Raw genomic sequence first — 12,393 nt, 5'->3', positions numbered from 1 at the left:
CCTCATTGGTGTAGCCGCGTTGAATCATCATCCAACAGCAATGATGACGATGACGTCGCCCGGATGATTGACAAATGGATAAGCCAATCAGGTAGCCGCATCATCCTGCTGACAGTGACAGTGAAACAAAAGAAAGAGCGTACGGGAGGGAAAAAAAACAACAACAACAGCTCCAAACAGATAACAGTATAGGACGTAACAATACCTATACACCTATATGTATATACTTGGAATAACTTTAATATACCCAAATGTTTAAATACCTCTGGAGTTCTCAGTTTCATCCTCATTCATTTGTCTTTTTCCTGAGGGGTAAAAAGCAACAATTAAAATGTATTCCAGCCCTACAATCCAAACAGTTTCGGACCATGTGAAATATCAGCAGATAAGCACACAGGGAAAACTAGTCTCTGGTCCTGTGTAACACAAAAAGGACCACATTTACACTGAATTACTGTGGAAGATAAAAAATAAAACATGAACCCAAAATCAACATGTATCCTTTTTCTCAAATAAATATCTAAAATATATGTGCACACACATACCTGTGGAGCTGTCAGCCTCACCCAGGCCCATTTTTGTTTTTTCTAAGGGAAAAAAAGCAACACTATTCCTCTTCTCTACATGGCAAACAGGTATATAATATAATATAATATAATATAATATAATATAATATAATATAATATAATATAACATAATATAATATAATATAATAAATATGAGGGCTCTGAGCCAGTTCAAGGAATGAGAACAAAAATGGGGGAAAAAAAATGAAATTTTAACAGGAATATACAAATGAAAACGAAATCAAGTTTATTCGTTCTGACCAGAAACGATTATTTGAAAATACCATTAACCAGTTAGTTTATTTATTTATTTATTTTTTTTTTTTTAGAGGTGGGCATAGATTTTTTTTATCTAGATTAATCTAGATTAATTTTGAAATTAATCTAGATTAAAATGGCTCATTTAAATTCTGCCGAAGGCATTCAGAATATGTGTGCTACCCAAATAATGATACTTAAAGTCTTTGAGAACAGGTTTCTCAAAGCTGTTCAACTCATAGACTGTAAAAGGTTACTACTGTACTGTTACCGTCCGTAGGCAACATTAGGTAGGCCTGTTATTAGGGGTGCACCGTTCCGATATTAGGATCGGATATCGGCCGCGATACTGATAAAATAGCTGGATCGGGGATCAGAAAAAATAACAGATCCACGGGCCGATCCAGGTTTTTTTTTCTTTTTTTTTTCTCGTCGTCGCAGCAGAACCTACGTCATTCGTCAGCTTCACGCGTGTCGCATGCTAGAAGCAACATGGAGCGAGCCAGAGGCCGTTTCTCAATACCAAGTACGCAAACTTCAGACTTGCGTCCTCCTTGGTAGTTCGGACTTGCCAAGTTCGACTCAGGAGAACGAACTCCCGAGGACGAGAGGACGCGAGTCCGGTTATTCTGCAAATGGAACAGCAGCGTTCTTGATCGCGTCACTCAGCTCGCTCTGGCTACTCCGGTAATCCCTTTATGTATATTTTAGCCAACAATAAAACGAAGTATGTTATAAAACACCACTCTGCCTCTTTTCATTTAAAAAAAAATCTTAAACATTAATGGCCACATAAATGTGGTTCAGGCAAACGCGTACATTGATTATCTTTACTGCATATTTATAACAACACGAAATATAAAACACAACCCTGCTTCTTTTTGTTTTCATTTTTAAAAATATGAAACATAATGATCATTAAAACTGACATTTAAATTTGCCATTGCTGATTAAGTGAGCATTCAGGTCATGTTTGTGATGGTGGTGTGACACGTTTGACCAATACACAGTTTTTTTGTTTCCACCGCTACATTTAAATTTTTTTTTTTTACATTTATTTAAAGAAGTTTGATTATATTCTATTTTCGATTTTGAATGCACAATTGTTTTTTAAATAAATAATACAACATTACATACATCTGTTATTTTGTCTTAGTTATGTTTAGTTAGTAAAGTCTGGTGCCTTTAGTCTCTTCAAGGAAGGTATTTGTGGAAGGTATACAGTTTATTATTAATTCAACTATAGTATCGGATCGGTATCGGGTATCGACAGATACACAAAGCCCAGGCATCGGTATCGGTACTGAAAAAGTCGGATCGGTGCACCCCTACCTGTTATTATCAACTACTATAGGCTATCAATTAGGGATGGGCGATATTGCCTAAAATCCATATTGTGATATACAATATTGCAATTTGCAGCCTCTTGTGATAACGATTATGATAAAACCATTTCAGAACAGGTTACACAGACCCTGCTAAACCACTGCTAAATGTTTTTTTTTTTTTTTTTTAAAGGGTGTATGTAGTTTTGAGAACATATATTGTGCAAAACTAAGTATACAACATAATTTTGCAGATAAATGAAATTTAAGTACACTAGCTGCAGAGACTTAAGTAGGTCTAATGTTTATTATGGCTTGGAGCTTATGAAACCCCAAATTTAACTGATGTCTTTTCAGTTAAAAAGAAACAACAACGATTCTTAAAATCGGGCGCAGACAAGAGAGTATGTGCTACACCACTAAGATATATGATTGGGAATAATACGCGCGCGCTGGTATTCAGTGATATCATGTCTCGTTTTGAATTTGAGGTGGTAGAACGGATTAGTCGTGTGTTAACTTACCGAACTGTTACCCCACACACTTAAATCCGAACCAAGTCCAAATAATGGATGTTGAACCGATCTTTTTCACCAGCTTCCACTTTCAGCCGTGTTTACTTAAAATGATGACGAATGATGCGTTGCAGCCGGGTTTACCTCACGGCCGCGGGTAGATTGCGTCATCATAGCTTGTGTAGTATAGAGCAGCTCCCAACCCAACTTGGAGAATAGATTAACGGCGATATTTTTTTTAATCACACGATAAGAGTCTCGAGCTAACGCAGCACGTTAACGGCCCACCACTAATATATATATATATATATATATATATATATATATATATATATATATATATATATATATTATTTTTATTTATTTTTTGTTCTGTTTAATGTTTTAATTTGTCAGTCAATCATGAATTCAAATAGTATGGCCTATGCTGACGCTGACACATAGTGAGTGAAATGCAAATGCTCAGCTGTCAAGTCAAGATAGGTTAGTCGCCATGTCAATATGCTGGCATTAGCTTTTGGATTTCAGAAGTTTGTCTGAGGAAATGTCACCATGGCAGATAATATCCAGGTGTTTTGAAACCAGCTAAAATTGCAGGTTAACTGCTGCCATTCAAACAATTAGTTATAAAAAATTTATAAAAAAAAAAAAAAAGATGTATGGCCAGACACTTCATGTGTCAATCAAGCTCAAATAGATGTACGATGTTTTGTGTTTTGGGTGCTTGGTTTGTTTTTTGTTTAATACATTTGGCCAATTATTAAAGATTATTAAAAGTGCTATGCAGAGTCTGCATTGGCTATGACTAGCCAACCAACACCAGACTAAAGCCGGAAGTATACTTTTTTTTTTTACCACAGTCTAACGCAAAGCCTTGCAAAGTATACTTCTGACTCGTACACAGGCGTTTAACGCATTTTCAAATAAATTTTTATATCATTATTATTATTTTATTTTACTATTGCCCCAGTTTCAGAAAGGAACTAATAAAGTAGCAGTGGTTGGGACATATTTTAAGTATCAACCCCACTTAAAAAGATGCAATCTAATTCGGTTTACATGAAATAAGCTTCTGAGCAGGTTTAAGTTACGGACCACTATAGCAACACTATGACAGCAAGTCCAGGACGAGCACTGAAGAACCAAACAATCCAAGATCATGCCAAATCATCCACAATCAAATCCCACTAACTGAGTTTGCGGCGTACGAAGAACAGATCCCAGTTCCTTACTAAACCTTGCATTGAAAACAAGACAGTCTCCAAAGCGTGCGCACCTCACTAACGACTGAGTAGGTGGAGATACCGTATGAGGTTTTGTCGACAGTTTGAGGATGCACTGAGTTATGAGGTTTATTCACAAGCTCTTAGCATCAAGTTCAATTCAATTTCTGGTATTAGTTATTAACCAGTATGGTTTCTAATCAAGCCGTTGAACAAATGTAAGGTTGGATTTTTTTTATTATTTTTTTAAGCCCTGGTTAATATATAAATATACATAACATACCGTTGGAACTTTGTCCCGTCCTGGGTCAACTCCATCCCTTCTTTGCTTCCCACAACCCAACTTGACAACCCAAATACATTTACTGGTATTAGTTATTAACCCCCTGAGGTCGACAATCGCGCCGGCGCGATAGGCTCGCTTTTTTTCAGTTCAGTTCAAAAGAAATTAATTTTGCTCTGTTGACTTTGATATTACAAGCAAGTTTCATACATCAATCGATTCTGTTAAATGTGTATTATTTTTGTGTATACTCACAATAAAAACAAAGTGTTGTGCTTTTCGCCAAATAAAGAAAAATAAACGTGATGCGAGTTCTGCCTTCTCTCTGTCAGTTAAGTCCATTCTGAAACGCATCCGAAAAAGAACTAACTCAGCGAATACTCAGTCAAACAGGCATACAGACACACAGGCATGAAGCTTGAATTATCTTCTTTAAAATGAGGTAATTTATATAAAAAACAAATATTCTCATCTTGTGAAATCTGTATTAAGAGAGAGCGATTTCAGTTGAGCTAATTAGAGCTAATTCAAATGTAATGTGACCCCGCCCACGGAGAGCGCGTGCTATTCAAACGCAAATTACTGAGGCAATCCAAGCAAACCTGTGAACGCCCCCATAGGCTATCAGCTCGAGAAAACACACGTTTAATCATATCATTGTAGCCTACGTGTTTACACCATCTGGCAGCGCTGTGAGGAATAATAATAATGGAAAATCTACCTCCGAGTGCGGGTATTGCAGGAGAGAGGATCCGAATATGTAGTAAGTTTTTTTTTCCTTCTCAAGTTAATCGCGTTTCTGTGAATGAATGAACGGCAGCCGCAGAGATGCGCGCTGTTTATCACAGCTCGCAAAAAGACACTTTAAATTTAAATTGCGTCTCTGTGTGAATCAATGATGATGTTTTAGCAAACTGTATTGCTATACTGAGTTGAGTAAAAATCGACAGAAATATGTTGAAATAAAATGTATTTGTATAAGCAACGTATTAAACTGCAAATTAACATTTATATTTCTTATAATAAAAATGAAAGACCTATGTTACAGATATATGAAAGACAACATTTCGTTGATTAGTTTTGGATAGATTATACATTTTTACTGTAAAATATCTGCCACCTCAAATAAGCTTTTGTTTGCCAATATTTGCTCATGTTAAATATAGTATGTTTTGTAAAAAATAAAGTAATCAAATAATCAATCAAATCCTTAACTTTGAAATATGTATGATAAAATGTATACTTTAGTTTTTACAAAGAAAGATTACACTTGAATTGTTGTTGTAATTGTAACCTTTTTAATAAAAAAATATATTTACAAGGTAGATGTAAACAAACTATTAAAAGGTAAATATAAGCCTTTTCTTTAAATAATTTTTATTGTGTTTTATTAGTGACAAATTTGGGGAGAGGATAAATATTCCAAAATTGAAAATACAGTATGAGAATTAACTGCACAATTACTAGACATGTTTTCCTTGGATATTATAGGCCAAATTGCAAGCACAATATGTAAGAAGAAAAATAAAAAAAGAATTGAGATGCTTCCAACTGTTGCTCTTGCATTCTTGTGGCTCAGTGACTAAATATAATATGCATGATAATATGCACCACTAAATATGCATGATCTGTGACGCCCACTCCGCATATTGCCTTTCCAAACAGAAAGTGCTTTGCAAAATTCAAATCAATGTATTGTGTTATGTGAATGATAAGGCAGGGTGATTTTCACATCATTTTGAAGAAAAAACACTAGGTGATGACATCCATTAGACAAAAGTCTTATTGGCACATATTTAGAATGTGTTTTATGGCCTTATTTCAGAAACTTTAGTTTTTAGTTTTTTCAATAACCATGCATAAACATTATTCTCTCAAAAATGCAGACATGTACATTCTTGTTACTCACATATTATGGTAGCCCTGTTTGTGCTAAATAGTGTGTCATTTTTTTGTTCATAGTTGCACCCAGCAACTGAAAAAAGCACAAATGTCAGGGCATGTCAGAACATCTCAAGGACCCCAAAAACACCTTAGACCCCAGAGGGTTAACCAGTATTGTCTCTATTCAAGCCATTCTCGGGAACGATAATGTTGTACAAGGAACGCATGAACAGAAATGTAGGGTTGGATTTTTTTTTTTAAGCCCTGGTAAATATATAAATATACATTATAACATACCGTTGGAACTTTGTCTCATCCTGGGTCAACTCCATCCCTTCTTTGCTTCCTACATTTAGAAAATGAAACCATACTTAAACTTGACAACCCAAATACTTGGTTTCTGATAATCAGAAACCTGAAGTAGTGAATACACTATACCACTGTATACAACTCATTCACCTCAAACACATCTTTTCTGAGTAACCTAATTAGCTTCAAAGTTTTTCTCTACATGTAATTTAGAATTGCCCTGTTACTATACCGTAACATTACTATTATCATATAGAATAATGCACATACCTTTGATCTCAATTTCATCTAGAGACTTTCCTTGGAAATTGACAAGAGTTCCTTTCTCCATTGCCAAGAGCAGCTTTGAAATTTTTGCAATTAGTCTCTATGGACCCGAATGTCGTGGCCCAAAAAGTTGGCTAGTTGATCAAGCTTATTATCCTTAAGATTAAGAACCTGGGACATTGTTGCCACCTGCTTACGGAGCTGTGTAGACCGGAGATGTTCTGGGTGCTTTGCACCACACTGACTTGCAAAAAGCCTGATGCAGTCCTGTCCTCTGAAGAAGCTGGTGGGTGAGCACTTTGGTCTTCCAAATAGGAAGGGGTTGTCCCTGTCTACTTCACATGCATCTCTCTTGTCCACAAGAAGTTTCATTGCACTGACAAGTTCAGGGTTTAACAAAATTGTTAACAAACTTTCTTGCCCATTATTTCCACTCTGCTGAAATGCTTGGACATTTTTTGCTCAAATGGAGAGAGACTGACGACGATATCATCATGGAGCTCAGTCTGGTCTCTTTTCCTGAAACACTCAAGCGTCATTTTTGAACCTCTCCTGCACGACGTCTATTAAACATTATTACTTGTGCAAGTGTCACTTTGGCGAGTTTCTGCATATGTTTGTGAAGACTCATGATTTTTTAGGCTTTCAAAAGCATCAGCTGATTTTTTCTCTAGATGCTGGTGGAGAAGCTGCACATCATGTGTGAACAGTATAGTTGATGGTTTGTTGAACTTTGATTTGCTCAAAGTAGCAAGAGCAGCATGGGAGACATGTTCTGCCCATTCACTTGAGCACAGTCGTTTGAATCGCTCTGCTGCTTTTGTCATACCATCATCCTCTGCTGCGATAGCCCTGCAGAGAATGATGTCACCGATCTTGTTGAGCGAGTGTCCTAACTTCAGCGCAAGGCTTGGTGTCTTATATGAGTGGCTCTTTTCATTGTAGCCAGCAACATCTTTCACAGCCTCAATGAATTTGTAAAAATTGTTTGGCTTCACAGCATCTTCGAAACTAAATATGGAGTATTTTTTTCTTAAGCTGAGCAAGAGTCTGCCCATTTCCCGATTCTTCTGTCTGATGTATTCGGATTTTGTTGGATCACTTCCATTCTTGTTGTAAAGACACTGACTCAACTGCAGTATGAGGAAATCATTTCGAACCACAGATGAAATGTCATCTCTCTTCATGTTTCCCAAAATCTTCCACACCTCTGGAGATATTGCCTGGGAGAATGTTGACTCTGCAATATCAGCCAAAACTAAGACTTTGGCCTTACCAGTTGCTTCAGACTTGTAACGATCGTTACTGTGTATTCATGTTTATCACATTATAGTGCAGTGTGCCCTTTAAGAGAGATGGTTACGTCACTCATGACGTGTACTATGCGTGATGACGTTGAGAGATGTGAAATGAGAACTGAGTTAAGACCATTGTAGATGCTACACGTGCTCTACCTTTTTCCTATATATTTTATTTGTTGAGTTTTGTGACGCTAAGAAAGAGCAGCTCTCATGTATGAGAGGATTGCATTGCCTGTGCACTTATCATTAAACGTGCGTGATACAGCCTTTTTCGCCTTCAAGCTCTTTCTTCCCTCGATTTCTCTCGAGTTATCCGGTCCAAGCGTTACAATTGGCGCCCGAACAACTTGAAGCTGGATCCGTCATCTACGTGGAACCTGGTATTTCTACATCTCCGGTCGTGTGTGGAGGTTTTTGGAACGATCCGGCTGGTACGACAGAGACTGGTGAGATTGGCTTGCTAATGCTGGACGACACGTGCGCGGACCGCGTGCTAAGTTATGCTGTGTGAGCGGAACATTTTTCCACTTCAGTCTGATTGTTTTTGTTACGTTTTTTTTTCCTTTCTCTTCCAAACTGGTCCCAACCGCAGATTGACATTTTTTTGCTCGTAATTTTTGTGGAAATTTCAGCAGAAATATATATACCTGTATATAATATTTTTTTTTCTCTTTTCTCCCTTTTGCTTGGGGTGTGGGGACATTGACTATGTTTCATGCACAAATGGACAGTGCGGCCTATTCGCTTTCATCTGAACTGTATTTGTAAGCACGGAAGAAACGGACAATTTTTTTGAACTGTTTTCTTGTTTTTCTATTTTCTCCAAATCCATCGTGAACTGAACTTGCTGATGTGAACTGGCTGATTTCTAACTTTTGAACTCATTTGCGAGGTCGAGTGACTTTGAGAGCTTTCCATTCACTCTGAGGCAGCGTGTTTTTTCCTTGAATACACTGAAGGACAATATATACATATATAAAAAAAGAGGTTAATCTGTATGGTTTTGGTGACACTATTTTTTTTCTCTCTTCCCTACACAGGTTGCTAAATTTTGTTTGAGATTCTATTGATGCTGTGCATATTAAAGTCAATTTACATTTTCTGTGTTACATTGGGAAGGTTACGGTGTTGTACTGTTGTTTGTGTGAATGCAAATTTACTGTGATGGCTTACTACCCAGACTTTAAGACTGACTTAACCTACTCCTTACCAGATTCTGTTCCCAGACAGAGACACAAGTCAGCTCGGCATGCTGCCGTGGGTCTGGAGACTCAAGTGGAACGTCTACAGGCCGAAGTATCTGTGCTGCAGAAATGTCTAAATGACTCTCTCGAGTTACAGCAGAGAATATTGAGACAGTGGGGACCACCTGATGTGGACACCCTTGCAGCGCCACATGATCAGCTACCTCCGATGGCTAGTTCTACGCCACATATCCGTGTCTCCACAGGCCAGGTGCCATCACAAGGTACGACTACTGCTAATGTTTCCCATAGACACTTGACATGCTCACCACAGGCAAATTGTTGTGATGTGAGTAATACCAGTAGAATCCTTGCATCTGTACTGCACCAGTCAAGGCTCGAGCCACCTGTATTCACGGGTGATGGACATGTAAGCCCAGAGGACTGGCTCCAATCAGTAAATGTTTACAGAACCTCGCTTGACTTAACTGATGCCCAAATTCTTCTAGAGCTGCCACGATTCTTGTCGAAGGAACCAAAGAAATGGTTCACTGTCCTTGACTCACATGTGGTCACATGGTCACAGTTCTGTGATTTCTTCAGGACGGTCTTTCTTCCTTCTAACAGTCAGGAGCAGATATTAAGAGGCATTTTAGATCGCATACAGAGCCCTGATGAGCCCCTACCTACCTTTGTGGCCCACATGCTAAGTGAGTTCAAGAAGCTAAAAACACCCCCACCAGAGCAAGAACAAATTGACCTCATTACTAAACATGCCCTTGAAAAATACAGAGTTGCACTCTATGGAACTTCTGTCACCTCAGTCATGGATCTCCTTCTGAGAGCTCATGAGCTCCATGTAGTCATTGGACCAAGTGGTTGTTCCCCAACTTCAGTGCAGAGTAAAGCTAAGCTTGTTAAAGACACTTACTGTTACAAGTGCTCACGTCCTGGCTTCACTTCACGCACATGTCCAGACTGCAACCTAATTCCAGGAAAGAGCTCACGACGACGAAGTGAGGCTCCTGATGTGCATTCAGGACCTTTTCCTGATACAAGAGACAGAAACAGATTTGACGGCTGTGATGCAGGTGAAAATACCCCCTTTGTCACGCATGAGGGAAACTACAAAGGGGGGAGGATGATTCGCGGAGGCAATCCTCCCTCCAGCAAATAAATTCGCCTCAATTGACTTACTGCGCTGTTCCTGCACAACCTGTCCTTGGTCATGTGGAGGACCCCACATCCTCTTCCTATTGGAGTACCCCATTTACTGTTAAAGTTAACCTACGTGGCCAGGTGCTGGATGCTACAATTGACACTGGCGCATCACTTTCTGCAGTGCAGGCAGACATTATTCAGAATCATGGCGGATTGAAGGGTAGAATTCAGCCATGGACTTCACCCCCTATAAAACTCGCAGATGGTGGGGCATGCCAGCCAGTGGGGCTTACATGGTTGGCTTCATGGGTCAGCGGTTTTATCATCGGTTTGCTATTGTGCCACGCCTTTCCTCTACATTGGTCCTAGGGATGGACTTCATGTTGCGTGCTTCCATTTCCATTCACGTCCCATCTAGAACTGTCGTAATGGGCGATAATCCTTTATTCATGGAGAATTTGGATAGCGGAGCAGACTATGAGTCGGATGATAGTTTAATGTTCATGAAAGTTCCTTCATCAGCACTTCATGATAAAATTGAGGAAGCGTGTCTGAGTACTGCCGAAAAAAAACAGTTGGCTGACCTAATTGGAGGCTTTCCAGATCTCTTCGACGGTCATCTAGGCCACACCACTCTAGCTGAGCACTCCATTGACACGGGAAATGCAAAACCTATTCACCTTCCTCCTTATCGTACTTCCCCAGCTAAAAAGCTATTGATCGAGGACCAGATAAAGAAAATGCTGCATGAAGGCATTATTGAACCAGCTACGGGCCCTTGGGCTGCTCCAGTGGTGATGGTACAAAAACCTTGTGGCGAACCACGGTTTTGTGTGGATTATCGTGGGTTAAACCAGCTCACTACTAAAGACTCTTATCCATTACCTAGAATTGACGAGTCCCTTGACTTCCTATCACGGGGGAAATTCTTGACGACGATTGACCTCGCTCGGGGTTACTGGCAAGTCTCCATGGCAGAAGACTCAAGACAGAAGACTGCTTTTGTTTCTCATTGTGGACTGTTTCAGTTCCGAGTGCTTCCATTTGGTTTGTGCAATGCACCGGCGACCTTTCAAAGGCTTATGAACAGCGTTTTGGCGGGACTCATCTATAAGTCTTGTGCGGTTTACCTGGACGACATTGTTGTGGCGTCGCCCACGTTCAAGCAGCATCTTGTGGATCTGAAGGAAGTGTTTGAGGCTCCAGTCTGCCGGATTGTCCATTAAACCAACCAAATGCCAGTTCTGTCGCAGTGAACTTACCTTTTTGGGGTATCGGGTCTGTCCGAGTGGCATCTTACCGGAAGAAGGCAAAATGAGGGCCGTAACAGATTTTAAACCACCTGTTAACGTGAAGCAAGTGAGGCAGTTCCTAGGCTTGACGGGTTACTACCGCAGATTTATGCAAGACTACGCCCGCCTTGCCGAACCACTCTTCAACCTCACAAAAGCCGATGTACCTTTCGTCTGGGACAGTGCTTGTCAGGATGCTATGGACACTCTAAAAGGAAAGTTAACTTCAGCTCCTGTGTTAAGTTTTCCCGATTTCAATCTACCATTTTTCATCCATGCGGATGCCTGTGATGCGGGCCTGGGAGCTGCATTGATGCAGAAAGATGAAAATGGTAGAGATGTTGCTGTGGCCTACGCGAGTCGATCCTTACATAAAGCCGAAAAGCCTTATTCCACACCTGAAAAGGAGTGCCTTGCGGTGATTTGGGCCCTTGAGCACTTTAGACCTTACGTTGAGGGTCTCCACGTCACTATCTTCACTGACCACAGTGGACTTCAGTGGTTAATGTCACGTCCAAATCCCACTGGACGTCTCGCTCGTTGGTCTCTCCGCCTTCAGGATTTCGATTTTGACATTGTTCACAGGCCTGGTGATCGAAACAAAGTGCCTGATGCCTTGTCTAGAAATCCACTAGATGTTGAGGAGTCGCTGATGGATATACTACCTGAATACGCTGTGATTGGTGGTCTTGATCTTCGAACACTCTCTTCTGTGACTCTTACAGATCGTTCTCATATAAGACAGCTCCAACTGGATGATCCAGTCACAGGTGAACTTCTCCGTAAAATGGAGGCTGCGCTTGAAAAAGATGACACTGATCAATG

The 12,393-nt window shown here is 39.7% G+C and overlaps 1 long non-coding RNA gene across 1 annotated transcript; it reads right to left on the bottom strand.

The window, feature by feature from the left end:
* Positions 1-263: 263 nt before the first annotated feature.
* LOC311302509 lies at positions 264-4,381 on the bottom strand. The gene is made up of 3 exons (XR_014629578.1): positions 4,171-4,381; positions 546-587; positions 264-305 (listed from the first exon to the last, which is right to left on the bottom strand). It is a non-coding gene; the product is annotated as an uncharacterized lncRNA (long non-coding RNA).
* Between the last annotated feature and the right edge of the window lie 8,012 nt (positions 4,382-12,393).

The sequence above is a fragment of the Rutilus rutilus genome (genome assembly GCF_951802725.1).
Source record: "Rutilus rutilus genome assembly, chromosome: 13".
Classification (NCBI taxonomy): Eukaryota; Metazoa; Chordata; class Actinopteri; order Cypriniformes; family Leuciscidae; genus Rutilus; species Rutilus rutilus.
The sequence above is the reverse complement of the archived record's forward strand: the minus strand, read 5'-3'. Positions and strand labels throughout refer to the sequence as shown.